This window comes from Dermochelys coriacea, chromosome 1 (genome assembly GCF_009764565.3).
Source record: "Dermochelys coriacea isolate rDerCor1 chromosome 1, rDerCor1.pri.v4, whole genome shotgun sequence".
Taxonomy (NCBI): domain Eukaryota; kingdom Metazoa; phylum Chordata; order Testudines; family Dermochelyidae; genus Dermochelys; species Dermochelys coriacea.
In genome coordinates, this window is record NC_050068.2 from 333,489,502 (window position 1) to 333,502,765 (window position 13,264).

General features: G+C 41.4%; 1 protein-coding gene across 1 annotated transcript in view; it reads right to left on the bottom strand.

Annotated features, from left to right (window-relative positions):
* CACNA2D1 (calcium voltage-gated channel auxiliary subunit alpha2delta 1) overlaps window positions 1–13,264 on the bottom strand; it is a 682,696-nt gene that overhangs the window by 563,255 nt on the left and 106,177 nt on the right.

Here is a 13,264-nt window from a genome sequence, read left to right on the forward strand (position 1 = left end):
TCATTCTGGTTTTAGAGATACACCAAGTTGCAGAAATATTCCGTCCTGCACTGAAATGGGGAATATCACTAGAAGAGGTAGCAGCTCCAAAATTAAAGTGATCTTTTCAAGTACTCCAAGTATATATTGTATGAAGTTGTGGATAGTCCAGAATACATAACATTGTGGTTTATTTTATTTGTGATTCTTGTGTAGCAAAAGCACTTAGAGCAGTATCTTTCAGTATAAACCCACTTTCACACAATAGAATAAGAGAGATGAAAGATGGCTGGACAATTAAGGCAGACGGCTAGAAATGGAGGTTATTTATCTGTAACTGGAAGTTCTTTGAGATGTGTGACCAGCAGTGTCCATTGGCCCACCCATGCTCAGTAGTTCTCCTCATGCTTCACACTGATGGCATAACAAGACAGTGAGGGTTGATGCCTCTCCAGTTCCTCTTCTTACTATAAATCCAGTAGTAAGCGGAAGCAGAGTGATGGAGGATGGGTAGAGTACTACAGATAGGAACTCAAAGAATTTCCAGGTACAGATAAGTAACCTCCCTTTCGTCTTCAAATGCTGGTCCTTGTGTGTATTCCACATGTGGGCGATTGACAAGCAAGATTAAGACTGGAGGCAGGGGTGAGGATGCCAGCAGGAAAGATGCTTGAAGTACTTCAGTTCCACTGCTCCATCCATGGCAGAGGCCTGAACTAGTGCATAATATTTTGTGAATGTGTCAATGGAATTCCAAGTAGCCACTCTGCATGTGTGCAGTATCGGTACTTCCTGCAGCGTGCCCTTACCCCATCAAGCGAAGGGATATGTCCAAACTGGTAACATGTGATGATGCACTGAGAAATCCATTTAGAGATTCCTTGAAAGGATATAGCCAGTCTTTGCGACCCTTCCGCTATGGCAAGAAATGGCCTACGTGATTGTTCTGGTAGGTTTGGTCCTCTGCAGGTAAAATGCTAAGGCACATCTTACACCGAGGGAATGAACTCTCCTCTCCTTATCAGAGGCGTGGGATTTGGGGAAGAAAAACATGCAAGTGGATCGTTTAGTTGACATGGGATTCAGAAATAACCTCGGGTGGAATTTTGGATGTAGGCGAAGGGAGACCTTTTCTTTGTAAAAAAAAATATATTTGGGGGGGTCTGCCATGATGGGTGGGTCTGCTCTCAACTAGAAGGGAAAAACAACTCTTGAACCCTGAGACTCTGGGAATAGTCTCTGACAATAGGGGAAGAAGAACTAGCTATACTATACTATAAAACTTTAACTATACTAATATAAAAATGGTAGCACTATTTAGACAATTTATTTAGAGACTTAAGGAGAAATGCTGGAGAAATCTGTGGGCACAGGGATTCTGACTCAGGACATGTGGCAGCAACAAGGAACTAGAGAGGTGTCGGACTGTACTGCCTCTTCTTCCCTCGGTCTGGAGCACAAAGAGAACCACTGCACATGTGCTGGCCAATAGACACTGCTTGTTAGAATTATCAGATTCAGGGACATGGAATACACATAGGGACTAGCACTTGGAGAAGCAGTCAGGGTGTATGAGCTAGAAATGCCAGATACAGATTGGGGTACTATTCCTGGCTCTGTCACAAAGTACATAACCATAAGCAAGTAACAACCTCACTCTGCCTCCATTTGTTATCTGTAAATGGAATTAATAACAATACTACTAACCTACTGCCCCCCCCCAGTGTATTTTGAAGCTATGTTAATTGCAAAGCACTTTGAGATCCTTAGCTTGAAGGAGATCTTGAAGGAGATACCATAGCCATTACAGGCCACCTTCTCCATAATTCAGCTATTAACAACCTAGAGAAAGGCAAACAGCTACAACATACTTTTTTTTTAAACATGTTTTTGCTAAAATTCATTCTGTAAGTAACAGCAATAAAACACTACTATCTACATTATGGGGCTCCAAGAATAAATTTAATAGTAGCCCCAGTCTCAGAGAATTAAGCTAGGTCAGGCATTGCTTTCATTTTAATTATGTTAACACTGAAAAACAGAAAACTGCCACAGCGTGGGCATGGCATGCTGGGGGGGTTCGTAAAATATGTGCAGAGTCTCCAGTCATGGGACAGCTGGATTATAGTTCCAGAGCTACCAATCTGTAAAGGAAGAGACTGTAGCTGTGGTCCAATGGGGTTTCCTCTGCATTGCCAGGAGATTGAAAAATGTTCTGATAATATGAGGCCCAGACCTCAAGAAAGATACCACAGTATTTTACAGAAAATGCTGCAGTTATAGCAGTTATATACATACAGTTATATATATATACAGTTATAGCCACTGTAAGGGATAGTGTTTAGAGCTACTACTGTAGAGTGGTGCAGTGCCTTTTTTAACGAAGTATAAACTTGCATTATCAATAGTTAAAATTTTCAAAAGCTCTCAAGTGGCTTAGGAACCATTTTTCACTATTAATTATTTGATAAAGGCCTCATTGTGCTAGGTACCGAACAGCTATAGTCCCTGACCCGAAGCGCTTACAAATGAAGATCACAAAAAAGACAGAAAGAAAAGGAGTACTTGTGGCACCTTAGAGACTAACAAATTTATTAGAGCATAAGCTTTCGTGAGCTAGAGCTGTAGCTCACGAAAGCTTATGCTCTAATAAATTTGTTAGTCTCTAAGGTGCCACAAGTACTCCTTTTCTTTTTGCGAATACAGACTAACACGGCTGCTACTCTGAAACCTGTGAAAAAAAAGACAGAGTAAGAGAACTGGAGGATTATCATCCCTATTTTACAACAGGGAACTAAAACAGAGATACTAAGGGTCACACAAAAAATCTCTGGCAGGGCCAGGAATTGAAACCATATCATCTGGCTGTCTATCCAGTGCCTTAATCTTCCTGCAACACCAGAAGTATTGTGTCTGGAGGTAGCAATACCCCTTGCAGTGGTCATCAGCATGGCAAGCATGTAGTGTGGGTTAGCAAATGGGAAGAGAGACCAGAAAAATACATGTTTAGGTACTAAAAATAGCATTTTGGACACTTGAACAGTTCTTTTAAAAAATGAACAGTCCTAGCTAACTAAGACACGGAATTATTTTTGATTGAGGCAAACCTGTTGTAGGCTGTATAGAATACAGAGGAGAAAATGGAGAGAAAAATAAAAGACATTCAGATAGCTGTACTTATATATTTTTTTTCTCTTCTGGATATGCACATTTAACTCTCACTGATGACAATAGAATAGTTCTTAGCAACTAAATTCAGATTTTCAACAGTAAAGCTGGTTTATGCGAAGAGGAAATTAAAGGAGAAACTGTGAAAGTACAAACATTCCCATTTTTGTGTTCACCCAAAACAGAAATAAGTAAGTAAGTTGCCATACCAAATGTTCACCACAGCAAATATTCCAGCAGCACCATACATTTGTGTAGTGTCTCTAACCCATGGATCTCAAAGGACTTTGCCACAGTTTCTTACTTAAACTTCACAACATACTAATGAGGTATTGTTAGAACCCATTTTACAAATGGGCAAAGAGAGGTTATACAATCTGCCCAAAGTTGCATTGTGGTCTAGTAACTAAGAACCCAGGTGTTTAGCTTCCATTGCAAGAGTGAATATTCCCTGAAATCATTTCTGAAATCCACCTGTGGACAGGGCTTAAAAAAATTATAGAAAAAAAAGAGAAAAAGTAAGCAAAAAATGGATAGTAACAAGTGAAAATGTAGCAGAAGGATAAAGACCTCTCAGTGTCTGATGTCTTCTATTTCTTACAGAATTTCTGTGTATTTTTATCTGCAAACATAAATGATCAAGATGCACCCATGGAGAATGGGCAGCAAATGGGACAGGAGGTTATTTATAAATATTTACACCCTGCCACAGATGTTTTTTAAAGGGTCAGCTCCACTTTTTAGACTAGTATAGAAGGAAGTTTCATCACGTATGTAATCTGAGCTATTAAGCCAAAAGAAAGAAATACCCTAAGCATCCAGTCAAGTGCAGACACTTAACTTCCCTGCCAAGAGCAACTAGTTTGTGAAAACGAGACTGTATTAAAAATTCAGGTAAATATAGAGATACTTAGATTCATAGATACTAAGGCCAGAAGGGACCATTCTGATCATCTAGTCCGACCTCCTGCACAGCGCAGGCCACAGAATCTCACCCACCCACTCCTATGAAAAACCTCACCCATGTCTGAGCTATTGAAGTCCTTAAATCATGGTTCAAAGACTTCAAGGAGCAGAGAAGCCTCCCTCAAGTCAACCATGCCCCATGCTACAGAGGAAGGCGAAAAACCTCCAGGGCCTCTCCAATCTGCCCTGGAGGAAAATTCCTTCCCGACCCCAAATATGGCAATCAGCTAAACCCTGAGCATATGGGCAAGATTCACCAGCCAGATACCCAGGAAAGAATTTTCTATAGTAACTCAGATCCCATCCATCTAATATCCCATCTCAGGGGATTTGGCCTATTTACCCTGAATATTTAAAGATCAATTACTTACCAAAATCCCATTATCCCATCATACCATCTCCTCCATAAACTTATCAAGTAGAATCTTAAAACCAGATAGATCTCTTGCCCCCATTGCTTCCCTTGGAAGGCTATTCCAAAACTTCACTCCTCTGATGGTTAAAAACCTTCGTCTGATTTCAAGTCTAAACTTCCTGGTGGCCAGTTTATACCCATTTGTTCTTGTGTCCACATTGGTGCTGAGCTGAAATAATTCCTCTCCCTCTCCTGTATTTATCCCTCTGATATATTTATAGAGAGCAATTATATCTCCCCTCAACCTTCTTTTAGTTAGGCTAAACAAGCCAAGCTCCTTAAGTCTCCTTTCATAAGACAAGTTTTCCATTCCTCGGATCATCCTAATAGCCCTTCTCTGTACCTGCTCCAGTTTGAATTCATCCTTTTTAAACATGGGAGACCAGAACTGCACACAGTATTCTAGGTGAGGTCTCACCAGTGCCTTGTATAACGGTACTAAAACCTCCTTATCCCTACTGGAAATGCCTCTCCTGATGCATCCCAAAACCGCATTAGCTTTTTTCACAGCCATATCACATTGGCAGCTCATAGTCATCCTATGATCAACCAATACTCCAAGGTCCTTCTCCTCTTCCGTTACTTCTAATTGATGCGTCCCCAACTTATAGCTAAAATTCTTGTTATTAATCCCTAAATGCATAACCTTACACTTCTCACTATTAAATTTCATCCTATTACTATTACTCCAGTTTACAAGGTAATCCAGATCCTCCTGTATAATATCCCAATCCTTCTCCGAATTGGCAATACCTCCCAGCTTTGTATCATCTGCAAACTTTATTAGCACACTCCCAGTACCAACCAGATACTTGGTTATTACATGGCATTCTTTCAAAGAAGCATCAATCCAACCTCCATATAATTCTGTGCAATCTAGGGTTGCCAACTTTCTGATTGGAGAACGACGAACACCCTTGCCATGTCCCTGCCTGAGGCCCCATCCCCCACTCATTCCATCCCTGCCTCGTTCACTCTCCCCCACCCTTGCTCCTTTTCACTAGGCTGGGTCAGGCGGTTGGGGTGCAGGAGGGGAGTCTGGACTTGGGGATGGGGCCGAGGGTTTCAGAGTGTGGGAGGGGTCTCCCACGCCGGGGCAGGGGATTGGGGTGTGGGAGGGGGTGATGGCTCCAGCTGGGGGATGTGCTCCAGGGTGGGGCCAGAAATTAGAGGTCTGGAGTTCCAGAGAGGACTCCGGGCTGGGAAACGGGGTTGGGATGTGGGAGGCGGTGAGGGCTCTGGCTAGGGGGCGGACTCTGGTGTGAAGCTGAGGATGAGGGGTTTGGGGTGCAGGAGGGGGCTCTGGGATGGAGACAAGGGGTTTGGAGTGCGGGAGGGGGCTCAGGGCTGGGGAAGGCGGTTGGGGTGTGGGAGGGGATGCGGGATACAGGCTCCGGGAGGAGTGTGGGTGCAAAAGGGGATAAGGAATGAGGGCTCTGGGGGGCATTTACCTCAGGCAGCTCCCGGAAGCTGACGGCATGTCCATCTCCTAAGTGTAGGCATGGCAGGCGGCTCTTCATGCTGCCCCCATCCGCACACACCACCCCCGCAGTTCCCATTGGCCACGGTTCCTGGCCAATGGAAGCTGCGGAGCCAGTGCTCAGGGCGGCTCTGTGCCTAGGAGCTGAACATGGCAGCCGCTTCCGGGAGCTGCACAGAGCCAGGGCAGACAGGGACCTTACTTAGCCCCGTTGTGCAACCAGAGTTTTAACAGCCTGCTGACTGGAGCTGCCAGGGTCCCTTTTTGACCGAGCATTCTGGTCAAAAACCAAATACCTGGCAACCCTAGTGCAATCATTGATGTGTGCAGTCTTTGTATACTATCATGTGAGGCCATACACCTGCAGAACTCATTTTTGTTTGCGTTGATTAAATTTTCAGATGTAACTTCTCTCACGTACGCACATTATGCCAGATCCAACTTCTGTTGAAGTCACTTGCATTGACTGATGGGTTAGGCCAACAAGCAATATTACACAAAAATTATGTGTGCAGGAGCTCATATGCACAGAGGCTTTGTTTTGATCAGCTGAACAATATAGATTGCATTTCAAAATTGTTGGGTAAAAGCCCATCACCTGCCTACATCACACTACTGCCTACACTAAATATACCCTTGTCCTTTGCAGCACATTTCTGAAAAATTCATCAGTGTTGTTGCCAACATATCTTTTCTTTTAACTGTTAGTGTTACTGGAAATTTTTAAATCAAGATTGGATTATTTAATAAAAAGATACAATCAACTTCGAACAGGAATTATTTTGAGTATGTTCTATGGCCTGTGTTATATAGAAGGTCAGATGAGATGATCATAATGGTCTCTTTTTGGCCTTGCAATTATTAGCAAAAGATAATATTGTTGCACTCAGAACATGCAGGGATGCCTTAAATCACGCAAATATTAAGGAGACTATGATGCCCTTTTTTACACATTTTATTCTGCTACAACAAGAAAAGGCTTTTAATCGGCTGCATGGTTGATCAGGTATCCATTCAGAGGTAGTATTAATAAAACCATGCTTAATCTCAGACCCCTATCTTCACTGGCAAAAATGTTCATTTTTCAATTGAGCTAAGCTAACTCAGTTGAACCACATACACACACACCCTTAACATCTGAGTAGACAGCTTAATCCTAGAGCTGAGCAATGAACGGAATTTGTCCCATGGGAAATTCTGATATTTCAACATTCCCAAGTCACAACAAAAAAGTTGAAATATCAAAAATATTTTGTTAAATGAAAAAATTTTGATTTGGAAATGTCAAAGCATTTCATTTTGAGTCAGTTCAATATTAAACTACATCTGCCTACGATGTTACTGCGCCTCATGGTTGTCGTTCAGGCAACTCATGCCCTTGTTCTCCCCTATGGCTCAGCTTCCTGGCTGGAAGACATCTCCCATGATGCACCCACAGTCAGAGGGGAGACCACATTGCATCATAGGAGACATCATCCGGCCAGGGAGCCCAGCCAATGGAGGAGAATGTGGGCATCAGGCACCCAAAATACTACTCCAAATCACATAACATAGAACTATAGTTTAATGTTGTGTTGCCTTGAAACAAAGTGGAAAATCAAAAAATTTCTGCAAAATTGAAGTTTTCCTATCAAAAATTCCAATTTTGCAGAAAGTGAATTTTTCATTCAAAATTGTTGTGACAGAAAATTCCAGACAAGCTCTATTTAATATCTTTAATATTATTTGAGCTAGTCATGTTGTAGCTACCTATTTTAAATGTGTTAAACAGGACCTATATAGGCATTAAAGTGAGTTTTGAACTGAGTTAGCTCAATCAAATAAACTTAACTCATTTGAAGAGCACAACGTTTTGCCTACACAGACATGGCCAGATACATCTCAAATATCTCTCATTTTGAGGGACATCATTCGTTTCAGTTCCAAGAATACTTAAATTCTATACAAGGATGGTACCTGAAACTTTTCTTGCAGAAAAATTATTTCCAGAGAATTAAAAAATCATGGTGCCATGGTTACAGAAACAGTTATCTAATACTACAAGAAAAAACTCCATGGCATTTCCTGCACAACTCTAATATTTGTATGCCTCTCATTTGGAATTTTGTGATACTTTGTGTCCCATATTTTGGTCTTGGCAGATTATAGGGGGGTGGACAGACTTACTTTCTGGGAATAGTAAATATATGAACCTAACTAAGATTAATTAAACGTAATTTCTCTCCTTGCTAGAAAAGTACCCGTTATCTTCATCCATTTTTTCACAATAATCTCTCCATATAAATGTCATACTATTTTCTTAATATATGCAGAACAGAAATAGAATAATGAATCCCCTCCGAGTTATCCCCAATGCTTGATGGAGTGACACTTTCATATATCACGTACAAAACCATCAGATAATGTTGTCCAAAAATCTTCATCATAGAGGTTTAGAACAGAGGTGTATTACACCATTGCAGATTGTGTTACAGAAGGATTAATTTTCATTTATAGTCATTCTGGCAACCTGAGGGAAACCAGTGTATTATTGGGAAAGTCATCACCAATATTGCTTATTATAACCTTGCCCCAACTTTGTTTCTGCTACATGCCTAGGGAACATCATTTACCCAGTGGAGCCCCTTAGCAATGCCAGTGTATGAACAATGAGACGGCTGATGTCATTCACTAGTATCTTCCTTCGGGCATCGCTAGAAACTGTATTGTCCACTTGCATCATACTCGCTCCTAATTTAAGACTTTGACACACTTTAGTCCCAATGTTAAATATCCACTGTGGTGATTAGTAACAGCTATGCCTGACTTCATTCCTGCTCTCAGTCAAAGTTGAAGCTGTAGGTATAAATGTACCTACATTTCAGATCAACTTTGTGCAGCATAGATGATCTGTTTACAAAATCAGTAAAACATATGGGGAAGCTACTGTATGACACAGAAATGTGCATGGTAGATGAAGAAGAACTGCTAGTAGAAGGCAAAAGGTTAAGATTCAGAAGATAAGGGAATATCACAAGTGTGTAAAAATGACCTGGAGGACGGCATAAACTCAGAAGTCACAGTGTGCACTGATGACAAAAACTGGAAGCTGTGAACAGAAAAAACAAGGCAAAATATCTCAACCATTAACGTTTATGGCAAGATGAATGAAGTAGGTAATGTTTAACGTAAGGTAATGGAATGGAAGACTCTAAATCACAGAGACTAATCTCAGACTGATAATTAATAGAGAACAGAAGCCAGAAACAAAACTGAAGTTGGTAACAGTATTACCAAACCTCATGTTTCTATTGGGAGTCTTGCACTATTTTGGCATATTTCTGAAAGACCCAGCTCCTGGAGTCTTGTGAATACATGAGAATCTCAGCTTTCATTTTAAAAACATTTCTAGCCCAAATGACTGTGGAGAAAATGTGAATATCCCCTAGTGGATCAGACCTAGAAAGAAAAAAAACACAACAAAAAACACCCCAATATTTTTTTTTCAATCTCACGATTATTAAGCCAGTCATATGATTTGGGAATACATCACTCATAATTATTGAATACTTGATGTTGGCAATAGTGTGGTAATATACACTAAACCTGTCTGCACAACATTTGTCAGTAGTTATAAAAAGAAAATGAAGTCTTTTGCAGAAAAATTCCATCCTAGACTATTCCCATGTAACCCTTCTGAAGTTTCACAGCTGCACCAGAGGGGAAATTAAGACTTTTGAACGGTATGTAGGTATTTAATATAGTGGCAGACAATATTCTGAAAGGAACTGACTAGGATTTAAATATACAGTTTTCCAGCATGCACAAAAGTATATATGTACATATATGTATATACACACACACACTTTTATGCCTATATACATCTAAAGGCATAAAAAGTGTATATATATATATATATATATGGCATTAAAAAGCTAAACAAAGATTGGGAGAACGTTTCATAGGAATAGAGGTAAACACTTAAATACTGGGAGTCTGCAGAAGTCCAACGCAATGCTTTGCCAACTGGAGCAGATGAATATGCAATTGTGGTAGGCTGGTTGAGGGTTATATATATATCCAAAGTATGCTCATCCAAGAGGGGCTGATGCATCTGTTGTATTTGCTTAATTAATGTTTGTAAATCACAGAAATCCTCAGATGATTAAAAACACCTCATGAAGGCCAGCTAAAAATGGTAATTTCTGAGCTGTTTCAGCAAAGAGGGAGCATTAGGATGAAAGTGACTCTGAGCAAAATTCACATCTGTGCAGAGGGTTTAAGTGATGCTTAGGAACATGGAATATTGGGTGATCATAGGATGATTATGAGCCACCAATATGATATGGCCGTGAAGAAAGCTAATGCGGTCTTGGGATGCATCAGGTGAGGTATTTCCAGTAGAGATAAGGAGATGTTAGTACCATTACACAAGGCACTGGTGAGACCTCATCTGGAATATTGTATGCAGTTCTGGTCTCCCATGTTTAAGAAGGATGAATTCAAACTGGAACAGGTACAGAGAACGGCTACTAGGATGATCCGAGGAATGGAAAACCTTTCTTATGAAAGGAGACTCAAAGAGCTTGGCTTGTTTAGCGTAACCAAAAGAAGGCTGAGGGGAGATAGGATTGCTCTCTATAAATTTATCAGAGGAATAAATACCAGGGAGGGAGGGGAATTATTTAAGCTCAGTACCAATGTGGACACAAGAACAAATGAATATAAAATAGCCATCAGGAAGTTTAGACTTGAAATTAGAGAAAAGTTTCTAACCATCAGAGGAGTGAAGTTCTGGAACAGCCTTCCATGGGGAGCAATAGAGGAAAAAGATATATCTGGCTTCAAGACTAAGGGTATGTCTTCACTACCCACCGGATTGGCGGATTGTGATCGATCTATCGGGGACTGATTTATCGTCTAGATGCGATAAATTGATCCCCGAATCGCTGCCTATACTCTACCTTGGCAAGAGGAGTAAGTGGAGTCGACGGGGGAGCTGCCAAGGTTGACTCGCTGCTGTGAGGATGGCCAGGTAAGTCGAACTAAGATACTTTGACTTCAGCTACACGAATAGCATGGCTGAAGTTGCATATCTTAATTCGAAACCCTCCTTTCCCCCCCCAGCGTAGCCCAGGCCTAAGCTTGATAAGTTTATGGAGGGGATGGTATGATGGGATAGCCTAATATTGGCAATTAATTGATCTTTGACTATTAGCGGTAAATATGCCCATTGGCCTGTGATGGGATGTTAGATGGGGTGGGATCTGAGTTACTACAGAGAATTCTTTCCTGGGTGTCTGGCTGGTGAGTATTGTCCACATGCTCAGGGTTTAGCTGATCACCGTATTTGGGGTCAGGAAGGAATTTTCCTCCAGGGCAGATTGGCAGAGGCACTGGGGGTTTTTCGCTTTCTTCTGCAGCGTGTGGCACGGGTCACTTGCTGGAGGATTCTCTGCTCCTTGAAGTCTTTAAACCACGATTTGAGGACTTCAATAGCTCAGACATAGGTTAGGGGTTTGTTACAAGAGTGGATGGGTGAGATTCTGTGGCTTGCGTTGTGCAGGAGGTCAGACTAGATCATCATAATGGTCCCTTCTAACCTTAAAGTCTATAATTCTATAATTCTGGCCCTCTGCACAGGGTGAATTTATCTTGATGGATAAAGTGGCAAGGTAAGTGCAATGCCAGGAGTCTGAGTGTTTCAACAGTCATGTTTCAACAGGAGTTCCTCATATGCATCAGAAGACTACAGCCACACTGGTATAAATAACGAGCCCTGTAATAGGTGCCTATTGTTAGTGGCATTACCAACCCTAAGCATTGAAAAATCATCAATTAGGCCCCAAACGTTTTGAAAGTGGCTAAAAATGAAGAGTTTTTTTAAAGAATAATTTGGGGGTGGTTCTTATTTGCCTTCTTGGTTTTGAACCTTCACTGTGCATTCACTTAATTTTTCAAGGTTTTCTCAGCAACTATGAGGGCTAGAAACTTACTTTTTTCAGATGAAAACTGAGATTCTTACATATTCTCTTGATTTCAGCAGCTGAGATTTAAAAAAAAACAATAAAACTTGTGGGATTAACAATAAAATTGCAAAAACTGGCAACACTGCCTTATGTGTACAATGGTTTGAATTACTGGACTGGGAAAGTAGTGGGGAAACAGACATGTTTTCAAATGTCTAAACAGAAGTTATCAGTATAACACCTTATACCATAATTCACCACAATAATTCTTCCATGCAAAGTTCATATGCTATGTGAACACTAAGCCAGTCTCAGAACACCCAGTGACATATTGTAGGTGAACAGCATGACATCTATTTTATACTTGGATAAGCTAAATCACAGAGAAGTTAAAAGATCATGTATTAAAGATATAGCCCTGCATTAAAGATGGGGAAAGCTAAGGGATCTGGAAGAGTAATCAGGAATTCCCCTTGGTGAAGCACAAAAAGCAATGGCAGATCCACAATCCTTTAAATGGGTACAGCATATGGTGACCCCCTAGTCCAGACTACTATACTGGCAGATGCAAATTTCCTCACCACCTGTAAGGAGGCTAGTACTTGAAGGCTAATACAGAGCAGTGGTTTCACTCCCCAGCCCGCCACTGGCACTCAAATCAAGTACAACTGGAGTGAGATGAAGGCTGTTTGTGCTCTCTCCCCTCACTCCTAGATGGCCAGCCACAATCTGGCTTTAACTGACTTGTCCCAGTCTACACTAAGAGTCAGTGTGAAGATGAGAGAACCCAAGTGACCCATCTCCCTGTCCACCGTTCCATCCTTTAGACCTCACTTCAAGGTACGTCTGTTTCTAGATTTAACACTAGGAAAGGCAAGGGAGTGAACACACTTGGGGCTTGTCTTCACTACTGGGGAATGTCGACCTAAGTTACGCTACTCCAGCCACATGAATAACTTACCCCGGTGTCTTCACTGCACTGCATTGATGGGAGATGCTCTTGGAGAGCTGGAATACCAGGGTCAACTGGAGAGCAGCAGCATAAATCTCCCCGGTAGTGAAGACAAGCCCTTGGAGTGCTCCATGCAAATCTGGTCAGCATCTCTTAGGAAGGGCATTGTTGAGATTGAAAACGGCAGCAGAAGGCTACTCTGAAATGAATCAGGGTTTTGTGGATATGAGTTACAAGAAGCAATTAGCCAGACTTGGCCTATTTAGAGCACAGAACAGGAAAGGAAAGGAAAGGAAAGGAAAGGAAAGGAAAGGAAAGGAACACTGCCAATGAGCAGTTTGAAATAGCAACTACTT